The sequence below is a fragment of the Pseudophryne corroboree genome, chromosome 10, assembly GCF_028390025.1.
Source record: "Pseudophryne corroboree isolate aPseCor3 chromosome 10, aPseCor3.hap2, whole genome shotgun sequence".
Classification (NCBI taxonomy): Eukaryota; Metazoa; Chordata; class Amphibia; order Anura; family Myobatrachidae; genus Pseudophryne; species Pseudophryne corroboree.
In genome coordinates this window covers 154,010,895-154,036,164 of record NC_086453.1, presented here as the reverse complement: position 1 = coordinate 154,036,164, position 25,270 = coordinate 154,010,895, and positions in this window count along the sequence as shown.

Below are 25,270 nucleotides of genomic sequence, written 5' to 3'. Positions count from 1 at the left end.
CTTCTCCTTGTTGTAACAAGGGAACCAGGACAATTACTTGATCCTGACACAATTCTTGTATTGCTGCTGCTACCACTTCCCTGTCCGTAGGAATCAGAGTCCGTGTCAGTATCAGTATGTACTATTTGTGCAAATTACCTTTTATGTGACCCAGGGGGATCCCCTGTGGATGAAAAAACAGAACCACTAAAAATCACATCTTCCACGGATTTTCTTCAGGTTTCTGCATGAGACTCAGACTTATCCAATCTCTTACTGATATGATTCACACTATCACGTAATTCTTCCACCCATTCAGGCTCATGTTGTGCCGGCAGCGCCACCACATTACAACTCTGTGTCCCTAAAATGGCTCCCTCAGGGGAAGAGCTCCCTGCCTCAGACATGCCACACACGTGCACAAACACACAACAGACACTCCGGGGCTTATAGGGGACAGATCCACAGTAAAATCTGTCAGAAGGACACAGAAGGACTTGCCAGTTCACAACTCAGCGCCAGTGACTAAAATCCCTGTGCATGTAAAATGTCTACAGAGACCAGCGTTTCTTCCCCTGCAGCCTGCCTTGGACAAAATGGCGCGGAGCAGTGTGCTGGCTGACTGAGGAGGAAGCCCCGCCCCCGTAATGGCGCATTTCTCCTCAGAATTTCCACACTATTATTTATACTGGCAGGGGCTAGGACTGTGCCTCAGCATCTTATGTCCCCTTTTAGCCAGTTTTGAGTAGGTTTCATGCTGCCCAGGCCCCCCCCCCCCACGCCCTGCACCCTGCTGTGCCTGTGTAATGGGTAGCATGGTCGCACAGCGTTCCCGCCCGCTGCGTGGTAACTTTTAGCCGTCACGATGACTGAAGATCCTCTCTTCTGTACACTCACCTGTCTTCTGACTTCTGGCTCTGTAAGGGGGGTGACGGCGAGCTGTGGGAGTGAGCGCATAGCCGCAGCTAGTGTTCAGTACCCTTCAGGAGCTAATGGTGTCCTGTCAGCAAGAAGCAGAGCCATGAAACTATTCAGGAAGGTGGTTCCTACTTCTTCCCCCTAAGTCCCACGAAGCAGGGAGACTGTTGCCAGCAGCCTCCCTGAACATAAAAAACCTAACATAAAGTCTTTTTTAGTGAAACTCAGTAGAGCTCCACTAGAGTATGACCAGTCTGCCTGGGCACATTTTCTAAACTGAGGTCTGGAGGAGGGGCATAGAGGGAGGAGCCAGTTCACACTCTGAAAAAAGTCTTAAAGTGTCCATGGCTCCTGTGGAACTGTCTATACCCCATGGTACTGAAGTGGACCCCAGCATCCTCTAGGACGTACGAGAAATTTAAATTCTCTGAGTCTGGACAACAGACAAAGCAAGACAGTCTGTGGAGGATGCTCTGTTTGCTGATTCCTCCACGCCACCCACTCGGGACCCCTCCTGTTCCCAGAAAAGGTCTCTGACCCAAATTATGCAAAGGGACACTGACACAGATTCCGACACTGAAGTCGACACTGGAGATTTGAGGGGGGTAGATCCCAAACTGGCTAAGAGCATTCAATGTATGATAGTCACTATAAAAGAGGTGTTGGAATTTCCTGACACAACACCTCCACCTGAGGAAAAAGATTATTTTAAATTAAATAAAAATCAGGTGGTGACTTTTCCTCCGTCTAAGGACCCTTTCCCTGAAGAGGATAGGCGTAAGTGGGAGTCACCCCCAATGATAGACAGCTCAGTCTCTAGGTTGTCAACGAAAATAATTTTACCTGCCCCAGGGTCAGCTGCTGACCGCAAATTAGAGATGACTTTAAAGTCCATCTATGTTGCTAAGGGTACGTTACTCAGGCCCGCGATTGCTTCTGCGTGGGTAGGTAACGCAGTGGAAAAGTGGGCAGACAATTTAATTGTTAATATTGACACGGTCGATAAAGATAAAGATGATATGCTCCAAATTCTAGGTCATATCAAAGATTCTGCAGGTTACTTGGTTAAGGCTATGAAGGACATAGGCTTACTGGGCTCAAGGGCCTCTACTATGGCGATTTCAGCCGCAGGGCGCTGTGGATCCGCCAATGGAATGCTGATGCTGAATCCAAAAGAAATATTGGGTGCTCCCCTACAATGGTGAGGCCCTCTTTGGAAATTAGATGCCATGATATCAACTACTACATCTGGCAAGTCAGCATTTCTGCAATCGGCAGCTACACCAGCTAAAAAAAAATTAAAAGTATATCATTCTCATACTATGCAGTCCTTTCCAACAAGTGCAAAAAGGCTAAGAGTACCCCTTTTGTCACAGGAAAAGGGAGAGGAAAAGGTAGAAAATCTACAACACCGTCAAGCTCCCAGGAGCAGAAGTCAGCAACTACTTCTGCAAAAGCCACAGCATGACGCTGGGGCTCCTCTGCGGGAGTGCGATCGGGTGGGGGCACATCTATTATATTTTAGCCAGGTCTGGCTTCACTCAGACCTGGATCCTTGGATATTACAGATAGTATCCCAAGGTTACAGGTTGGAATTTCAAGACCTTCCCCCATACCGATTTTTCAAATCAGCCTTGCCAGTTTCTGCTCAGGATGGCACAAATGTCCTGAACGCAATACACAAATTATGTCAAGACAAAATAATTGCCTTGGTTCCTGCCGAACAAAGAAACCAAGGTTTATATTCAAGCCTGTTGTGGTGCCAGAGCCGGATGGCTCGGTCAGACCAATTTTAAACCTAAAATCTCTGAATCTTTATTTGAAAAGGTTCAAATTCAAGATGGAATCCTTGAGAGCAGTGATTTCCAGCTTGGAAGAAAAGGAATTCTGGTGGGGACATCAAGGATGCTTACTTGCATGTCCCCATTTACCCGCCACATCAAGCATACCTGAGGTTTGCGGTTCAGGGTTGCCACTATCAATTCCAGACATTACCGTTCGGGCTCTCCACGGCTCCGAGAATACTCACCAAGGCGATGGCGAAGATGATGGTTCTCCTTCGCAAACAAGGAGTTAACATAATTCCATACTTGGACGATCTACTCATAAAAGCGAAATCAAGGGACAAGCTACTCCAGAACATAGCATTGTCCCCGAAGGTGCTTCAACAGCACGGTTGGATCATCAACTTTCCAAAATCGCAGTTGGAACCGACAATGAGATTATCATTTTTGGGAATGATACTGGACACCGAGATACAGAGAGTATTTCTACCGGTGGAAAAGGCTCACTAACAGTATCAATTCATCAGTGCATTTGCCTGTTAGGGAAAATGGTAGAGGCTTACGAGGCGCTACAATATGGCCGATTCCATGCTAGGGTCTTCCAGTGGGACCTACTCGACAAGTGATCCGGGGCACATCTCCACATGCATCAAAGGATAACCTTTTCAGCGAAAGCCAGAATTTCGCTCCTGTGGTGGCTACAAACTCCTCAACTCCTGGAGGGACGCAGGTTCGGGGTTCAGGCCTGGATCCTGGTGAAAAAACAAGGAGTGGAGGACTGCGCTGATATGCCTCACCTGATAAACTTAAGCTGCTATGGAGGAGAAATGAGGATTTCCACTATCCTCACAAAAGTGCAAAGAGAAAAAAAGGGGATGTCTCCCAGCGCTAACGTTATCAGGTGTATACTTAATAGTTAATAGTAGTAACTACTCGTAAAAAATCACTCTAACACCAATGTGATTACAAAATAAAATAGTATTTTAATTAACTAGCACAGAATTTAAGTTTTTACAGTGGTCGCTAGTAGAGAGATCCTTACTGATAGCAATAGGTCAAATATTAAAATAATTACTTAGTGATCCTAATACCGGTATACTAAACAAACAACCACATACAACAATAAACATCTAAAGCCAGTGATACGCTAAATGGCGAATAATTCACTTGGTAATTATTTGTAATCCTCAGATGAATATAGGTGGGTTTGAGCATGTAGGAATAGGTACTGTAACGTAGTCACCTATCATGCAGAAAAGTAGCCCATCAAATATTCTGGTTAGTACCAGCCAAGAGACATGTAGTCCTTCCAGAGTTGGAATGAGCAAATCACTTTAACAGGAATAGCCAGATCCTTTATCTATATGTCCATAATGCTGAAAGCACTACTTCTGAGGATTACAAATAATTACCAAGTGAATTATTCGCCATTTAGCGTATCACTGGCTTTATATGTTTATTGTTGTATGTGGTTGTTTGTTTAGTATACCGGTATTAGGATCACTAAGTAATTATTTTAATATTTGACCTATTGCTATCAGTAAGGATCTCTCTACTAGGGACCACTGTAAAAACTTTTATTCTGTGCTAGTTAAATAAAATACTATTTTATTTTGTAATCACATTGGTGTTAGAGTGATTTTTACGAGTAGTTACTACTATTAACAATTAAGTATACACCTGATAACGTTAGCGCTTGGAGACATCCCCTTTTTTTCTCTCTGGATCCTGGTGACCACGGATGCAAGTCTCCAAGGATGGGGAGCAGTCACGCAAGGCGAAAGCTTCCAAGGAAGATGGTCAAGTTAAGAAACTTGCCTTCACATAAACATTCTGGAGTTGAGAGCTGTGTACAACAGTCTTCATCAAGCGGCACACCTTCTTCAAGGTCGTCCCATACAGATCCAGTCAGACAATGTAACGGCAGTAGCTTACATAAACCGTCGAGGCGGAACAAAAAGCAGAGCAACAATGGCAGAGGTGACAAATATACTCCTCTGGGCAGAAAGACATGCAAAAGCTCTGTCAGCAATTTTCATTCTGGGAGTGGACAACTGGGAAGCAGACTTCCTCAGCAGACACGATCTCCGTCCAGGAGAATGGGGCCTCCACCCAGAAGTCTTTGTGGAGGTGGCAAGTTGTTAGGGTGTTCCTCAAGTGGATATGATGGCATCACGCCTCAACAAGAAGCTTCAGAAATATTGTTCCAGGTCAAGAGACCCACAAGCAATAGCGATAGATGCACTGGTGACCCAGTGGGTGTTTCGGTCGGTGTATCTGTTCCCTCCACTTCCACTTATTCCAAAAGTTCTCAAGATCATCAGAAAAACAGGAGTTCGAGCAATACTCATTGCTCCGGACTGACCAAGGAGGGCTTGGTATCCAGATCTTCAAGAGTTATTAATGGAAGATCCTCGGCCTCTTCCTCTTCGCGAGGACCTGTTTCATCAGGGGCCGTTAGTTTATCTGGACTTACCGCGGTTGCGTTTTACGGCATGGCTGTTGAGCGCCAGATCCTAGCACGTAAGGGTATTCCCAATGAAGTCCTTCCCACACTTATTCTGGCCAGGAAAGGGGTAACGTCCAAACATTACCATCGTATTTGGAGAAAATATGTATCTTGGTGTGTATCCAAGAAGTCTCCTGCGGTGGAGTTTCAATTAGGACGACCTCCTATTTCTACAGGCAGGTGTGAATGCTGGATTGAGATTAGGATCTATCAAGGTTCAGATTTCGGCCTTGTTAGTTTTCTTTCAGAAACAATTGGCTTCTCTTACTGAGGTCCAGACATTCGTGAAAGGGGTACTGCGCATCCACCATGGGATCTTAATGTAGTGTGGCAGTTCCTTAAATCGGACTGTTTTGAGCCTCTGCAAGTGGTGGAGTTAAAGTTCTCACTTGAAAAGTGGTCATGCTGTTGGCCTTGGCTTCAGGCAGACGAGTGTCTAAGTTATGAGCTCTGTCTGTCACAGAGTCATTATTTGATATTTCATGAAGATAGGGCTGAACTGAGAACACGTCAGCACTTTCTTCCGAAGGTTGTGTCTTCTTTTCATATCAACCAACCAGTGGTGGTGCCAGTAGCTTCTGACACCTCAGCCGTCTCAAAGTCCTTGTATGTCGTCAGAACGCTGAGGACTTATGTTGCAAGAACGGCTCGGATAAGGAAAACAGAATCTCTGTTTATCCTCTATGACCCCAACAAGATTGGGGGTCCTGCTTCTAAGCAGACTATTGCGCACTGGATCAGGGGTACCACTCAGCACGCTCATTCCACGGCAGGATTGCCGTTACCAACTTCTGTAAAAGCCCACTCTACAAGGAAAGTGGGTTCGTCCTGGGTGGCTGGTGGCCTGGGGGTCTCGGCTTTGCAAATCTGCCGAGCTGCTACTTGGTTGGGTGCAAACACATTTGATAAGTTTTATAAGTTTGACACCTTGGCTGCTGACGACCTTCAATTTGGTCAGTCAGTTCTGCAGGAACATTAGCACTTTCCCGCTCGTACTGGGAGCTTTGGTATATCCCCATGGTACTAAAATGGACCCCAGCATCCTCTAGGACGTAAGAGAAAATAGGATTTTAATTACCTGCCGGTAAATCCTTTTCTCGTAGTCCGTAGAGGATGCTGGGCGCCCGCCCAGTGCTCATTTTTCCTGCTGATTACATTTCTTTTTCTGCACATTTTTTCATGTGTTCAGTTGTTAACAGCTGTTGCTGTTGCGTTATGCATGCTGGTTGGCATGACTTATGTTTAAGGCCATGTTAGCTGACATGTTGTTTATGGATGGTGTGAGCTGGTGTGAATCTCGCCACAAGTTTAATAGTAATTCCTCTCTCGAGAATGTCCGTCTCCTCGGGCACAGTTCCTATACTGAGGTCTGGAGGAGGGGCATAGAGGGAGGAGCCAGTTCACACTGTTGAAAAGTCTTAAAGTGCCGAAGGCTCCTGTGGAACCGTCTATAGCCCCATGGTACTAAAATGGACCCCTGCAACCTCTACGGACTACGAGAAAAGGATTTACCGGCAGGTAATTAAAATCCTATTTTTTATAAGTTATGCACATAGGGGGTTATTCAGGTTGCATCACTAAGCGATGAGACCGCAATAACCCCGTTCCTGGCGCCAGTGTGCATGCCTCGTCCTGCCTGTGCGCGACCAGCCAATGCAATCTGATCACATTGGATGTGAACACCTCTGCCTAACTGACAGGCAGAGGCGTTCACAGGGCAGGCGGGGGGCCGCCATGGAGCTTTTGGGGGGGGGAAAGGGAAAATGGAGGTGGGTTGGCAGCATTTTCGGTGCAGCTGGGTGACCTCACACGCAGCCGCTCCGATGTAAAAAATGGTCGCGGACATCCTGCAAATGCAGCCTAGCTGCAGCCAGGGCCGTCTTTTCATATAGGCTCAATGGGCACTTTCCCAAGGGCCCCAGGAGTATAAGGGCCCTAGTCTGATAGCAGAAGGTCCCCTCTTTCGAGGGGTACCAGATTTTTGAAAATCGGCCCTGGAGAACCGGAGAGATCCGATTCCAAAGCAGTGGTCCCCATCCAAGCATGTTAATTGCTCTTCCCAGTCAGATATCTCGGGTTCTGTTTGACTTAGAGTAGGGTATACTCAAAAAGATAGGACTCTCCCCTTTTGGTGGACACTGGCACCTTGGGGGTCATTCCGACCCGTTCGCACGCAGCTGTGCAAATGGGTGCGGAATGCGCATGCGCGGCGGGCGCAGGGCGCGTTTGCGACATTGCCCGGCGACAGGGGTCGCCGGCTTACGCTGCGGCTTCCGACGGGAGCGGTCGCAGTGGCGACCGCTAAGAAGATTGACAGCCAGGAGGCGTGGAGGGGAGGATCCGTACCGTTGGAGAGCGTTTTCGGGGAGTGGTGAGTATAATGTAGGCGTGTCCAGGACAACGGAGGGCGGAGGAGTGACGTCAAAGCTGGGCCCATCATCGCTGGATCCATCGCACAGGGTAAGTATGTCCAGGGCTACTCTTCTTCTGCTTGAATTTTTATTAGCTTAGCAGGGCTGCACAAGTGATCGCAGCCCTGCTAAGCTAAAATACACTCCCCCCATAGGCATGGACTATTGATCGCAGCACCAGCTAAAAGTTGCTAGCTGCGATCAACTCGGAATGACCACCTTTGTCTCTACTAGTCCCAGAACCAGAGATATCAGCCTTCAAGTAGCCGGTCCCTGCTCCAGCTCCACACGCATAATATGCAGTTTTATATTTTTATTAGTCGATTGCTCTGGCTCCTGAATTCTGATCCCCAAGTCCTCAGTACCTCCTGAAACGTGGGACTCTCCAGTGTTTTACCCCATTGAAAGCTAAGAAATCTATTTCCAGGAACTTGATATATATAGCAGTCAAGCAAGCTGCCCTCCCACCAGAAAACGATGAATAGTAAGCCCACTCCACTATCCACCCCTCCCCTACGTATTAAAAACCCCCTCCCACCCCCGAAGTCATGTACTAGGGCCCCTTCATTCAGCCCAATGCCCCCTTCCACAGTTTAGTGTTCTCCCTCCCACCCCATCAGAAATTACTGCTCCAGGTCCTACATGCTGAGTGGAAGATAGAACACCCCCTACCGCCCGCGGGACATCAAAGCTGCCACTGATAGCACCCCCCACCCCACCCCTACCACTGGAGGATAGGTAGGGGGCCCAGTGCATTGCTGTGCCCAGGGGCCTACACTGCTGTTAAGACGGCCCTGGCTACAGCTGCAAGGGGTTGTGCACAGTTGCTGCAACCAGATACTGGGCAGGCCATTCTGCCTGCTTTGCGGCCTCCAGCATGCAGAATCCGCAATCCATACTGAATAACCCCCATAGTTTTAATGTTTTTTTTTCATGGTTTTACAGCGAGTAGGGAAATTTTCTGAGTAGTATAATAAAGTTCTTACATAATCACTACATTACTAGAATCCCTAGATGCTGCTAATGGTTCATGGAACTAGTTAAACATAGAATCAATTATGAAATGTCAACTTAATCGTAATGCTGACAATGTCTTCTTCAGGGAAGTCTAATCCTAACGGTAGCCCTGACCCTAACACAGGGCCACAAGGAAGGCAGTGCCATCACACAAAGTAGGATGCCCTGGGGCAGAACTTGCCATGCTCATCATTCTCCACCCAACACTGCAATCCTTATTAGAGGGTGCGAGCTGCAAATCATGTTAGGCTAGCAGCACGCCCATCTCCTTCTCACTAGATCGCCACCTTTCTCTGGCTCCTGGCTTTCCGCACTGTGTGGGTAGAGAAGACACGTGGGGGCAGATGCATCATTGCTTGGAAAGTGATAAAATGGAGAGTGAAAAAGTACCAGCCAATCAGCTATTAACTGACATTTTTCAAACACAGCCTGTGACATGGCAGTTAGGACCTGATTGGCTGGTACTTTTCACTCTCAATTTTATCACTTTCCAAGCGATGATGCATCTAGCGGTCTCTCACAGTGGAACCATGGGAGTCGGACAATGCAGGAACTTTACTGCATTACCATAGGTAGTGTACAAATCACCACAGTCAGACCAGCACTGTGTGGGGAGTGGAACATGACAGATCAGCCAAAGAGCCACTCCCAGCAGTAAAATATATAACAAAAAGAAGAGGAGCACTGAGCGTTTTAAATAAGTTGAGGGGGGATGGGAAACAAATTATAAGGGGGATGATGGGCAAGGGGACATGATAGGAACGGGCAACAAAATATAAGAGGATGATGGGCAAGGAGAGCATGATGGGTACAGCAACAAAATTTAAGTTGCCATGATGGGCACAGGCAATAAAATATAAGGGGGATAATGGATAAGTGGACATGATGAGCACATGCTACAAAATATAAAGAGGCCTGGAGGGCACAGGCATTCAAATATAAAGGGAGAGATGCAGTGACGTGCGGTGAGGTCAATGGCTGGGGAGGCACTGGCTTGCCCAGTACATCTCCAGTACATGGGATGATGTGCCTGGTGCGGGGCAGCACACACACTGGTGTCTATACAGCCACTATGTTATAGTAGTACTCAGGAGTCACGTATCGTCTGCTTGGAGCTCAACATTGTATTCCGGCTGCCAGTCCCCATTCCCCGAGTACCTGTGCCTTTATAGGCACTCTAGATGTGATGGTATGTGACCCCTTATGTGTCTGTATGTGCCATACACTTATGGGTGACTCCAGGGTACTGTCACTGTGCGTACTGTGCAGCGCCTTGTGACAGGCGGGCGCTGCTGAGGATGCTACCTGAAAGGAGAAGGAGGAGGAGAGCACCGGGCTGCACAGAGCACTTCCAGCTTACCTCCGCCACTGCCTCCAGGTCTGGTGCCGCTGATTATCTGCACCTTGCTCTCCGGCCTTCCCGGCGCTGCCAGGGGTAACGGAGAGCACTGGGCCCCAGGGGTGTATCTATTGGCCTGTGCGCCCCTGGCAAAGTAAGGAACTGGTGCCCCCCATGTTACAAATAGGGACAGTGCACAGAGAAAAAGGGGCATGGTCTTGTGGGGAAGAGATATGGCCACACAATAGTACCCCCAATTAATATTACGCCACACAGTAGTTCCCCTTATTCACATTACAGCACACAGTAGTCCCCTTATTCACATTACACCACACAGTAGCCCCCTTATTCACATTACAGCACACAGTAGTCCCCTTATTCACATTACACCACACAGTAGTCCCCTTATTCACATTACACCACACAGTAGTCCCCTTATTCACATTACACCACACACTATAGCCCCTTATTCACATTACACCACACAGTAGTACCCCTTATACATGTTACGCCACACACAGGAATAAATCCCCCACGAGGGAGCAGCAGTCAGCATCGTCTGCAGCTAATATTTGGCATCATTGATCCCTATGTAAAATGGATCTTCGAATGTACATGGGCTCATAAGACCAGAAGCATAAAATAATTAGAAGAACTGCCTTGACTCATTCTTTCTCTAAAATTATATTTACACTTAAAACCAGTTTTACATAGGTATGAACATTAACAAAATTCTCACTGCTCCGCTAATGCGTTGCAGGTAAACAATGATCGGGACCACCACCTACTGAAGATGCAATCTAGAACATCTGATAAAGTAGCAAACTGACATGTCATTCTACAGTGCCCACAGGCAAGGGCGTAGCTACCATAGGTGCAGGGACTGCAGTTGCTATCGGGCCCAAAGCTGAAAGAAGCCTGCTTTCCCTGTCACAGTTACATATGTTATAATCATTTTACACCATTGGGTGATACATAGGGGCACTTACATCCTTACAAACGTTTGCCTTGGGTCCTAGAAAAAACTAGTTACGCCCCTGGACCTGCTCATTGTAATGTGGTATTATATGAACTGGGTAAACTATATGTTGTAATGTGAATTGGGGGTACTATACTGTAACAACAATTCATGACATACACAGTTCTGTCCCATTCACCAATATATATTCCCTTCTCCCTCCCCTCCCCATCTGTGCCACGCTTGATCGATTATACCCCTTTTCCACTAGCTCAAAAAACACGGGTAAATGCACAGGGGGCGCGTATTTACCCGTGTTTTTTGCTAGCGGAAAAGGGTCCCCACCAAAACCCGGATCAAGTGACCCGTGAATCCTACCCGGGTAACTACCTGGGTAGGACATGGGAATGATCCGGGTAGGGTTGTAGTGTAAACGGAAGCCGTGTCGATGCGACACGGCTCCCGTTTACACTGTATGGAAGGGCGGCGCTGGCCGCGTCACTAGCAGCGTCACCAACCCGGCAATATGCCGGGTTGGTGAGCGCAGTGGGAAAGAGGTTGAGCACGGGCCGCAGCCGGGTAGCACCCGTGTCAAGCTCCCGGCTGCGACCCGTGCTCATATGTGGAAAGGGGTTGTCACAACTGAGGGCTGGTGCTGACCAGGGGGAAGCCTCAGTTGTAGGGGCTGAGGTATATGTGTACCTGGGAGGCAGTACAGGGTTCTTGGACATGCAGGGAACCTTTAGAACAAATGCCCAAAGGCGTGACCAAGACAACAAAGGAAAGTTCAAAGGTTTTATTAAACACAGTTCAGAGGAATACTGATGACTTGGTACTGGTAATAGGAAACACAGTTCAGAGGAATACTGATGATAGAAAACCGATGGTGACTTGGGATCGATGGCGGAACACCGATGGTGACTTGGGATCGATGGCGGAACACCGATGGTGACTTGGGATCGATGGCGGAACACCGATGGTGACTTGGGATCGATGGCGGAACACCGATGGTGACTTGGGATCGATGGCGGAACACCGATGGTTACTGGCAGGGCAGGGCACCGCTGGAAGCTGCAAGCCGGTGTCCGGTAACTGCCAGTCGCAAGGTGCAATGATGAGACACTGCAGAGTCAGGCTGTACTGCAGAGAAAGTCCATGGAAGGACTGCACACTAGAATCACTGAAGACAATTGAAGCACTGACATCTTTCCACCCCAGGAACAAGATATTTATACCTGCTGGGAAGCAGGGATTGGCTGGCTGATTAACCAGAGACCAGAGTGCAGCTGCTGTGTAATCAGGCTGAGAGCAGAGTGCAGCTGATAGGCTGAAAGGTAACATGTGATTAGGAAAACATGGCTGCGCCCATGGTAGCTTTTGGAGGGAAAGATTGTTTGTAACTTGAATGTGAGCTTTAACCATGAAGCTGCCAGAATCACAGTGAGGAGACCTGAGACAATGAGATGCAGCGTGCTGCACACAGACAGTGCAGATGGAATCCAGGCTTGGAACACTGGGACAGTCTCAGGAGGCATTTGGAAGGTAAATACTGATAAGGAATTACCTACAGATGTAGCCACCTTTGTCTTGACTGTTTCTCCGCCGAGACGGGCGTTTAGTCACGCTAAGGCGATAGCTGAGTTTAATCACAGGTAGGCGCGTTGAGGCGATCTAGATACTCATCATGCATTACACATCTCCACCACTGTGTGGCTAATGCTCCACTAATCCAGTACTTTCGATCGTACAGTATAGCGGCGGATTGATCTACAGCTCTGGCAATACTGTAGGCGTAACGGGAGGCGGTGGAAAAAGTATGGAGTACTGTATGTGTATGGAGACGCAACTACAGTAATTGTGTAAAAGGAAGAATGTACAGGACAATGTATAAACACCGTGCTTTTAAAATACATGAGCGTCTGGGAATGGAGGGCTACAGTAGCTAGCAGGAGGCGGTGGAAAATACCGTGCTTTACAAATGCGAGCGTCCGAGTCCTCTAAGGCATAAACCAACACCAATGGGGTGGGGGCCGGGCGCTGTTTGCAGTACTTTCACACATGAAATTGGGAGTCTCTCATGAGGCGTCGTGGGCTAGGGGTGAAGGCTCCCACCTCCCACGCTGGGGGTCCTGGGTTCGAGACGTGATGTGCCTTCTTTTTTTTTTTATTGTAATAATACACTGTATTATTTTATCTACATTGTAAGACAGTCAATGGAAAGGTGCACACAAGTTACATATAAATCAGAGTACATCTGCAGGAGCGATTCTTTACGCTAAATGCAATTAAACAGCGGGAATGAAATGAGGGTATTCTGACGCTACTAACTGAGCAAAACAGTACTGTAGATCTTCAGCGTTTGTGTATTGCACATGACCTGAATTCCCTCCCTGTGCAGGCTCCCAGGGGGGAAGGGCGATGGGGGTAGGGGGAGACGATGGGAAATACTGTACTGTGCCTTTGAAATGCAATTACATGAGTCCACTACGGCATACTGTAAACCAACACCAATGGGAAGGAAATGCCAACCATTTTTTTTATGTGTTCCCGTGACATTCATTTAAAAAAATTTTTTTTTCTCTCTAATACATCCAATGGAAGGATGCACACAGGTTTCACATAAATCAAAGTACATCTGTAGGAGCGATTCTTTACGCTAAATGCAACTGCACAACGGCAATGAGTAGAAATGAGTGTATTCTGCCGCTACTAAGTGAGCAAAACAGTACTATACAGTAGATATTCGGCGTTTGTGTATTGCACATGACCTGAATTCCCTCCCTGTCTACTGCATGATCTGTGCAGGCTCCCAGGGGGGAAGGGCAATAGGCTAGCAGGAGGCGGTGGAAAATACCGTGCTTTACAAATGCGAGCGTCCGAGTCCTCTAAGGCATAAACCAACACCAATGGGGTGGGGGCCGGGCGCTGTTTGCAGTACTTTCACACATGAAATTGGGAGTCTCTCATGAGGCGTCGTGGGCTAGGGGTGAAGGCTCTCACCTCCCACGCTGGGGGTCCAGGGTTCGAGACGTGATGTGCCTTCTTTTTTTTTTTTTATTGTAATAATACACTGTAATATTTTATCTACATTGTAAGACAGTCAATGGAAAGGTGCACACAAGTTACATATAAATCAGAGTACATCTGCAGGAGCGATTCTTTACGCTAAATGCAACTAAACAGCGGGAATGAGTAGAAATGAGTGTATTCTGACGCTACTGTGAGCAAAACAGTACTATACAGTAGATATTCGGCGTTTGTGTATTGCACATGACCTGAATTCCCTCCCTGTCTACTGCATGATCTGTGCAGGCTCCCAGGGGGGAAGGGCAATAGGCTAGCAGGAGGCTACTGGGGACTCAGACTCATACAGTACTTGCATTTCAAAAGCACAGTATTTTCCGCCGCCTCCCGCTTGCCCATCGCCCTTCCCCCCTGGGATCCTGCACAGGTCATGCAGTAGACAGGGAGGGAGTTATTCACGTAAACTAGGGCAAAGCTGCAGGAGCAGTTGTACTGTTTAGGGTCTATGCACCATATGGTATACATACAATTCTATAGCAGGGCAGACTCAATTGAAATGGCTACCGCCTGTGTCTCCTCGCCCAATGGAGGCCCTCGGCTATGGAGCAAGTAACAGCACAGATTTGGTAGGTCACGGGGCAATGCTGAAGGAGCGTCAGAATCCCCTAGCTAAAATACACAGGGGTGATAGGGATAAGTGAGGTCTTTGCGCATAACGATACACCGCAAAGTTCCCCATGGTTTTGATTATGCCTTTTCTTTGAACACGGTATTTTCCACTGCCTCACCCTACCCCCATCCCACTTTCCCCATCCCCCCCTGGGAGCCTGCAAAGTACATGCAGTAGACAGGGAGGGAGTTCCGATCAGGTTACAAGACATGTGCAACAGTATACTACTGTATGTAGGAAAATCCACCGCCCACTCTGATTTATGTGAAACCTGTGTGCACCCTTCCATTGAATGTATAACAAAGAAAAATAATAATAATAAAGTGAATGTTACAGGAACACATTAAAAAAAGGTTGGCACTTCCTTCCCATTGGTGTTGGTTTATGCCTTAGGGGACTCGGACGTTAATACTTGTATTTCAAAAGCACAGTGTTTTCCACCGCCTCTCCCTACCCCCATCGCCCTTCCCCCCTGGGAGCCTGCACAGGTCATGCAGTGGACAGGGAGGGAGTTCAGATCAGGTACAATACACAAATGCTGACGATCTACAGTACTGTGTTGCTCAGTTAGTTGCGTTGGAATACACTAATTTATACTCATTACCGCTGTGTATTTGTATATAGCGGAATAAATCGCTGCTGCAGATTTACTTTGATTTATGTGAAACCTGTGTGCACCCTTTCATTGAATGTACAACAAAGAAAAATAATAATAAAGTGAATGTCACGGGAACATAGAAAAAAAAAGGTTGGCACTTAGTGACTCTCAGCATGGGAGGTGGGAGCCTTCATCACTAGGTTGGTATGGAAGGGGAGACAATTAGCTACCGTAGGGTACCAACCCCAAGTTTCTGTGACCCCCACAAGGCTCATGGCAAGCGTCGGAACCTATGGTGGGTCTGAATTAACGGTCCCATTATAGTCTATGGGAAAATGGGTCCACTTTGCGTACTGATATCTCTGGTTCTGGGTGTCCCAGAGACTCAGGACTGGTACCATACAAAAGAGGAGACTCTTGGCTTTCGGGGCAGACCAACCACTAGTTTATGTGACACTGGAAAAGGAAACGGGAAGCAACCGTGTTTCGGGTCCCCTCCAGTTGTCCGCCTAGCTTGCACAGGATACAGGGTTTCTGGCTAGATAGGAAATACTGTACAGAAATGCTAAGCATGGTAATTTGACATCCAGGAACATAGGGAGGAGTTTTTATCTCACTCCATTATACTTAGAAAAATTACACTTGCCACTGTACGTTACAAGCTGTTTGTGCTAATTAGTACACTAGTAGAACATACAGTACAGAGATACTAAGGACAGTGATTTGGCATCCACGAACTTAGGGAGGAGCTTTTATCTCTCTCCATTGTAATCTTTCTAAGTATAATGGAGAGAGATAAAAGCTCCTCCCTAAATTCCTGGGTGCTAAATAACCGTCTTTAGTATCTCTGCATAGTATTTTCAATTAGGGTACTAATTAGCACGGACAGCTTGTAAAGTACAGCGGAAAGTTTAATCTTTCTATGTAAAATGGAGAGAGATAAAAGCTCCTCTGGAAGTTCCCAGATGCCAAATCACCATTCTTAGTATCTCTGTACAGTATGTTCTACTAGTATACTAATTAGCACGAACAGCTTTTAACTGGATGCCAAATCACCATACTTCGTATCTCTGTACAGTATGTTCTATTAGGGTACTAATTAGCACGAACAGCTTGTAACGTACAGCGGCAAGTTTAATCTTTCTATGTATAATGGAGAGAGATAAAAGCTCCTCAGTAAGTTCCTGGATACAAAATCACCATACTTAGTATCTCTGTACAGTATTTTCTATTAGGGTACTAATTAGCTGTTCGTGCTAATTAGTACCCTAATAGAAAATACTATACAGAGATACTAAGGACGGTGATTTGGCAACCAGGAACCTAGGGAGGAGCTTTTATCTCTCTATATTATACATAGAAAGATTAAACTTGCCACTGTACGTTACAAGCTGTTCGTGCTAATTAGTACACTAGTAGAACATACTGTACAGAGATACTAAGTACAGTGATTTGGCATCCACGAACTTAGGGAGGAGCTTTAATCTCTCCATTGTAATCTATCTAAGTATAATGGAGAGAGATAAAAGCTCCTCCCTAAGGTTCCTGGATGCCAAATCACTGTACTTAGTATCTCTGTAAAGTATTTTCTATTAGGGTACTAATTAGCTGTTCGTGCTAATTAGTACCCTAATAGAAAGTACTATACAGAGAAACTAAGGATGGTGATTTGGCAACCAGGAACTGAGGGAGGAGCTTTTATCTCTCTACATTATACATAGAAAGATCAAAACTGCCACTGTACGTTACAAGCTGTTCGTGCTAATTAGTACACTAGTAGAACATACTGTACAGAGATACTAAGTACAGTGATTTGGCATCCACGAACTTAGGGAGGAGCTTTAATCTCTCCATTGTAATCTATCTAAGCATAATGGAGAGAGATAAAAGCTCATCCCTAAATTCCTGGATGCCAAATTGCTGTCCAGAGTATCGCTGTACTCTATGTTCTACTAGTGTACTAAATAGCACGAACAGCTTGTAACCTACAGTGGCAAGATTAATCTTTCTATGTATAATGGAGAGAGATAATAGCTCCTCAGTAAGTTCCTGGATGCCACATCACTATACTTAGTATCTCTGTACAGTATTTTCTATTAGGGTACTAATTAGCTGTTCGTGCTAATTAGTACCCTAATAGAAAATACTATACAGAGATACTAAGGACGGTGATTTGGCAACCAGGAACCTAGGGAGGAGCTTTTATCTCTCTATATTATACATAGAAAGATTAAACTTGCCACTGTACGTTACAAGCTGTTCGTGCTAATTAGTACACTAGTAGAACATACTGTACAGAGATACTAAGTACAGTGATTTGGCATCCACGAACTTAGGGAGGAGCTTTATTCTCTCTCCATTGTAATCTTTCTAAGCATAATGGAGAGAGATAAAAGCTCCTCCCTAAGGTTCCTGGATGCCAAATCACTGTATGTAGTATCTCTGTACAGTATGTTCTACTAGTGTACTAAATAGCACGAACAGCTTGTAACGTACAGTGGCAAGATTAATCTTTCTATGTATAATGGAGAGAGATAAAAGCTCCTCAATAAGTTCCTGGATACAAAATCACCATACTTAGTATCTCTGTACAGTATGTTCTATTAGGGTACCAATTAGCTGTTTGTGCTAATTAGTACCCTAATAGAAAATACTATGCAGAGATACTAAGGATAGTGATTTGGCAACCAGGAACTTAGGGAGGAGCTTTTATCTCTCTATATTATACATAGTAAGATTAAAATTGCCACTGTACGTTACAAGCTGTTCGTGCTAATTAGTACCCTAATAGAAAATACTATGCAAAGATACTAAGGATGGTGATTTGGCAACCAGGAACTTAGGGAGGAGCTTTTATCTCTCTATATTATACATAGAAAGATTAAACTTGCCACTGTACGTTACAAGCTGTTCGTGCTAATTAGTACACTAGTAGAACATACTGTACAGAGATACTAAGTACAGTGATTTGGCATCCACGAACTTAGGGAGGAGCTTTAATCTCTCCATTGTAATCTATCTAAGTATAATGGAGAGAGATAAAAGCTCCTCCCTAAATTCCTGGATGCCAAATTGCTGTCCAGAGTATCGCTGTACTCTATGTTCTACTAGTGTACTAAATAGCACGAACAGCTTGTAACGTACAGTGGCCCTCATTCCGAGTTGATCGCTCGCAAGGCGAATGTAGCAGAGTTACACACGCTAAGCCGCCGCCTACTGGGAGTGAATCTTAGCTTCTTAAATGTGCGACCGATGTATGCGCAATATTGCGATTACAAACGAGTTAGCAGTTTTTGAGTAGCTTCAGACTTACTCTGCCTGTGCGATCAGTTCAGTGCTTTTCGGTCCTGGCTGACGTCATAAACACACCCAGCGTTCGCCCAGGCACACCCACCGTTTCCCCGGCCACTCCTGCGTTTTCTCCGGAAACGGTAGCGTTTCCAGCCACACGCCCCTAAAACGCCGTGCATCCGCCCAGTAACACCCATTTCCTGTCAATCACAATGCGAACGTCGGAGCGATGAAAAAGCCGTGAGTAAACTTACTTTCTTCATAGTAAAGTTACTTGGCGCAGTCGCAGTGCGAACATTGCGCATGCGCACTAAGAGAATTCTCACTGCGATGCGATGAAAATCTCCGAGCGAACAACTCGGAATGAGGGCCCATGGCAAGATTAATCTTTCTATGTATAATGGAGAGAGATAAAAGCTCCTCAGTAAGTTCCTGGATGCCACATCACTACACTTAGTATCTTTGTACAGTATTTTCTATTAGGGTACTAATTAGCTGTTCATGCTAATTAGTACCCTAATAGAAAATACTATACAGAGATACTAAGGACGGTGATTTGGCAACCAGGAACCTAGGGAGGAGCCTTTATCTCTCTATATTATACATAGAAAGATTAAACTTGCCACTGTACGTTACAAGCTGTTCGTGCTAATTAGTACACTAGTAGAACATACTGTACAGAGATACTAAGTACAGTGATTTGGCATCCACGAACTTAGGGAGGAGCTTTATTCTCTCTCCATTGTAATCTTTCTAAGCATAATGGAGAGAGATAAAAGCTCCTCCCTAAGGTTCCTGGATGCCAAATCACTGTATGTAGTATCTCTGTACAGTATGTTCTACTAGTGTACTAATTAGCACGAACAGCTTGTAACGTACAGTGGCAAGATTGATCTTTCTATGTATAATGGAGAGAGATAAAAGCTCCTCAATAAGTTCCTGGATACAAAATCACCATACTTAGTATCTCTGTACAGTATGTTCTATTAGGGTACCAATTAGCTGTTTGTGCTAGTTAGTACCCTAATAGAAAATACTATGCAGAGATACTAAGGATGGTGATTTGGCAACCAGGAACTTAGGGAGGAGCTTTTATCTCTCTATATTATACATAGTAAGATTAAAATTGCCACTGTACGTTACAAGCTGTTCGTGCTAATTAGTACCCTAATAGAAAATACTATGCAAAGATACTAAGGATGGTGATTTGGCAACCAGGAATTTAGGGAGGAGCTTTTATCTCTCTATATTATACATATAAAGATTAAACTTGCCACTGTACGTTACAAGCTGTTCGTGCTAATTAGTACACTAGTAGAGCATACTGTACAGAGATACTAAGTACAGTGATTTGGCATCCACGAACTTAGGGAGGAGCTTTAATCTCTCCATTGTAATCTATCTAAGTATAATGGAGAGAGATAAAAGCTCCTCCCTAAATTCCTGGATGCCAAATTGCTGTCCAGAGTATCGCTGTACTCTATGTTCTACTAGTGTACTAAATAGCACGAACAGCTTGTAACGTACAGTGGCAAGATTAATCTTTCTATGTATAATGGAGAGAGATAAAAGCTCCTCAGTAAGTTCCTGGATGCCACATCACTATACTTAGTATCTCTGTACAGTATTTTCTATTAGGGTACTAATTAGCTGTTCGTGCTAATTAGTACCCTAATAGAAAATACTATACAGAGATACTAAGGACTGTGATTTGGCAACCAGGAACCTAGGGAGGAGCCTTTATCTCTCTATATTATACATAGAAAGATTAAACTTGCCACTGTACGTTACAAGCTGTTCGTGCTAATTAGTACACTAGTAGAACATACTGTACAGAGATACTAAGTACAGTGATTTGGCATCCACGAACTTAGGGAGGAGCTTTATTCTCTCTCCATTGTAATCTTTCTAAGCATAATGGAGAGAGATAAAAGCTCCTCCCTAAGGTTCCTGGATGCCAAATCACTGTACTTAGTATCTCTGTAAAGTATTTTCTATTAGGGTACTAATTAGCTGTTCGTGCTAATTAGTACCCTAATAGAAAGTACTATACAGAGAAACTAAGGATGGTGATTTGGCAACCAGGAACTGAGGGAGGAGCTTTTATCTCTCTACATTATACATAGAAAGATCAAAACTGCCACTGTACGTTACAAGCTGTTCGTGCTAATTAGTACACTAGTAGAACATACTGTACAGAGATACTAAGTACAGTGATTTGGCATCCACGAACTTAGGGAGGAGCTTTAATCTCTCCATTGTAATCTATCTAAGTATAATGGAGAGAGATAAAAGCTCCTCCCTAAATTCCTGGATGCCAAATTGCTGTCCAGAGTATCGCTGTACTCTATGTTCTACTAGTGTACTAAATAGCACGAACAGCTTGTAACGTACAGTGGCAAGATTAATCTTTCTATGTATAATGGAGAGAGATAAAAGCTCCTCAGTAAGTTCCTGGATGCCACATCACTATACTTAGTATCTCTGTACAGTATTTTCTATTAGGGTACTATTTAGCTGTTCGTGCTAATTAGTACCCTAATAGAAAATACTATACAGAGATACTAAGGACGGTGATTTGGCAACCAGGAACCTAGGGAGGAGCTTTTATCTCTCTATATTATACATAGAAAGATTAAACTTGCCACTGTACGTTACAAGCTGTTCGTGCTAATTAGTACACTAGTAGAACATACTGTACAGAGATACTAAGTACAGTGATTTGGCATCCACGAACTTAGGGAGGAGCTTTATTCTCTCTCCATTGTAATCTTTCTAAGCATAATGGAGAGAGATAAAAGCTCCTCCCTAAGGTTCCTGGATGCCAAATCACTGTACTTAGTATCTCTGTAAAGTATTTTCTATTAGGGTACTAATTAGCTGTTCGTGCTAATTAGTACCCTAATAGAAAGTACTATACAGAGAAACTAAGGATGGTGATTTGACAACCAGGAACTGAGGGAGGAGCTTTTATCTCTCTACATTATACATAGAAAGATCAAAACTGCCACTGTACGTTACAAGCTGTTCGTGCTAATTAGTACACTAGTAGAACATACTGTACAGAGATACTAAGTACAGTGATTTGGCATCCACGAACTTAGGGAGGAGCTTTAATCTCTCCATTGTAATCTATCTAAGTATAATGGAGAGAGATAAAAGCTCCTCCCTAAATTCCTGGATGCCAAATTGCTGTCCAGAGTATCGCTGTACTCTATGTTCTACTAGTGTACTAAATAGCACGAACAGCTTGTAACGTACAGTGGCAAGATTAATCTTTCTATGTATAATGGAGAGAGATAAAAGCTCCTCAATAAGTTCCTGGATACAAAATCACCATACTTAGTATCTCTGTACAGTATGTTCTATTAGGGTACCAATTAGCTGTTTGTGCTAATTAGTACCCTAATAGAAAATACTATGCAGAGATACTAAGGATAGTGATTTGGCAACCAGGAACTTAGGGAGGAGCTTTTATCTCTCTATATTATACATAGTAAGATTAAAATTGCCACTGTACGTTACAAGCTGTTCGTGCTAATTAGTACCCTAATAGAAAATACTATGCAAAGATACTAAGGATGGTGATTTGGCAACCAGGAACTTAGGGAGGAGCTTTTATCTCTCTATATTATACATAGAAAGATTAAACTTGCCACTGTACGTTACAAGCTGTTCGTGCTAATTAGTACACTAGTAGAACATACTGTACAGAGATACTAAGTACAGTGATTTGGCATCCACGAACTTAGGGAGGAGCTTTAATCTCTCCATTGTAATCTATCTAAGTATAATGGAGAGAGATAAAAGCTCCTCCCTAAATTCCTGGATGCCAAATTGCTGTCCAGAGTATCGCTGTACTCTATGTTCTACTAGTGTACTAAATAGCACGAACAGCTTGTAACGTACAGTGGCAAGATTAATCTTTCTATGTATAATGTAGAGAGATAAAAGCTCCTCAGTTAGTTCCTGGATGCCACATCACTGTACTTAGTATCTCTGTAAAGTATTTTCTATTAGGGTACTAATTAGCTGTTCGTGCTAATTAGTACCCTAATAGAAAGTACTATACAGAGAAACTAAGGATGGTGATTTGGCAACCAGGAACTGAGGGAGGAGCTTTTATCTCTCTACATTATACATAGAAAGATCAAAACTGCCACTGTACGTTACAAGCTGTTCGTGCTAATTAGTACACTAGTAGAACATACTGTACAGAGATACTAAGTACAGTGATTTGGCATCCACGAACTTAGGGAGGAGCTTTAATCTCTCCATTGTAATCTATCTAAGTATAATGGAGAGAGATAAAAGCTCCTCCCTAAATTCCTGGATGCCAAATTGCTGTCCAGAGTATCGCTGTACTCTATGTTCTACTAGTGTACTAAATAGCACGAACAGCTTGTAACGTACAGTGGCAAGATTAATCTTTCTATGTATAATGGAGAGAGATAATAGCTCCTCAGTAAGTACCTGGATGCCACATCACTATACTTAGTATCTCTGTACAGTATTTTCTATTAGGGTACTAATTAGCTATTCGTGCTAATTAGTACCCTGATAGAAAATACTATACAGAGATACTAAGGACGGTGATTTGGCAACCAGGAACCTAGGGAGGAGCCTTTATCTCTCTATATTATACATAGAAAGATTAAACTTGCCACTGTACGTTACAAGCTGTTCGTGCTAATTAGTACACTAGTAGAACATACTGTACAGAGATACTAAGTACAGTGATTTGGCATCCACGAACTTAGGGAGGAGCTTTATTCTCTCTCCATTGTAATCTTTCTAAGCATAATGGAGAGAGATAAAAGCTCCTCCCTAAGGTTCCTGGATGCCAAATCACTGTCTGTAGTATCTCTGTACAGTATGTTCTATTAGGGTACTAATTAGCACGAACAGCTTGTAACATACAGCAGCAAGTTTAATCTTTCTATGTATAATGGAGAGAGATAAAAGCTCCTCGGTAAGTTCCTGGATACCAAATCACCGTCCTTAGTATCTCTGTACAGTATGTTCTATTAGGGTACTAATTAGCATGAACAGCTAATTAGTACCCTAACAGAAAATACTGTACAGAGATACTAAGTACAGTGATGTGGCATCCAGGAACTTACTGGGGAGCTTTTATCTTTCTCCATTATACATAGAAAGATTAAACTTGCCACTGTATGTTACAAGCTGTTCGTGCTAATTAGTACACTAGTAGAACATAGAGTACAGCGATACTCTGGATGGCAATTTAACATCCAGGAATTTAGGGAGGAGCTTTTATCTCTCTCCATTATGCTTAGAAAGATTACAATGGAGAGATATTAAAGCTCCTCCCTAAGTTTGTGGATGCCAAATCACTGTACTTAGTATCTCTGTACAGTATGTTCTACTATTGTATTAATTAGCACGAACAGCTTGTAACGTACAGTGGCAAGTGTAATTTTTCTAAGTATAATGGAGAGAGATAAACTCCTCCCTATGTTCCTGGATGTTAAATTACCATGCTTAGCATTTCTGTACAGTATTTCCTATCTAGCCAGAAACCCTGCATCCTGTGCAAGCTAGGCGGACAACTGGAGGGGACCCGATATACGGTTGCTTACTGTTTCCCTTTCCAGTGTCACATAAACTAGTCGTTGGTCTGCCCTGAAAGCCAAGAGTCTCCTCTTTTAAATGGTACCAGTCCCGAGTCTCTGGGACACCCAGAACCAGAGATATCAGTACGCAAAGTGGACTCATTTTCCCATAGACTATAATGGGCCCGTTAATTCAGACCCACCATGGGTTCCGACGCTTGCCATGAGCCTTGTGGGGGTCACAGAAACTTGGAGTTGGTACCCTCTGGTAGCTAATTGTCTCCTCTTCCATACCAACCTAGCGATGAAGGCTCTTACATCCCACACTGAGAGTCCCAGCTTTGAGTCCCAAAGTGCCAACCTTTTTTTTTTATATGTTCCCGTGACATTCACTTTATTATTGTTTTTCTTTGTTATACATTCAATGAAATGGTGCACACAGGTTTCACATAAATCAAAGTAAATCTGCAGCAGCGATTCATTCCGCTATATACAAATACACAGCGGTAATGAGTATAAACTAGTGTATTCCGACGCAACTAACTGAGCAACACAGTACTGTAGATTGTCGGCATTTGTGTATTGTACCTGACCTGAACTCCCTCCCTGTCCACTGCATGACCTGTGCAGGCTCCCAGGGGGGAAGGGCAATTGGGGTAGGGAGAGGCAGTGGAAAATACGTGCTTTTCAAATACAAGTATTTGCGTCCGAGTCCCCTAAGGCATAAACCAACACCAATGGGAAGGAAGTGCCAACCTTTTTTTAATGTGTTCCTGTAACATTCACTTTATTATTATTTTTTTCTTTGTTATACATTCAATGGAAGGGTGCACACAGGTTTCACATAAATCAGAGTGGGCGGGGGATTTTCCTACATACAGTAGTATACTGTTGCACGTCTTGTAACCTGATCGGAACTCCCTCCCTGTCTACTGCATGTACATTGCAGGCTCCCAGGGGGGAAGGGGAAAGTGGGATGGGTGTAGGGCGAGGCAGTCGAAAATACTGTGTTCAAAGAAAAGGCATAATTAAAACCATGGGGAACTTTGCAGTGTATCGTTATGTGCATATACCTCGCTAAGTCCTATCGCCCCTGTGTTTTTTAGCTAGGGGATTGTGACGCTCCTTCAGCATTGCCCCATAGCCTGCACAATCTGGACTGTTACTTGCTCCGTAGCCTAGGGCCTCCGTGGAGC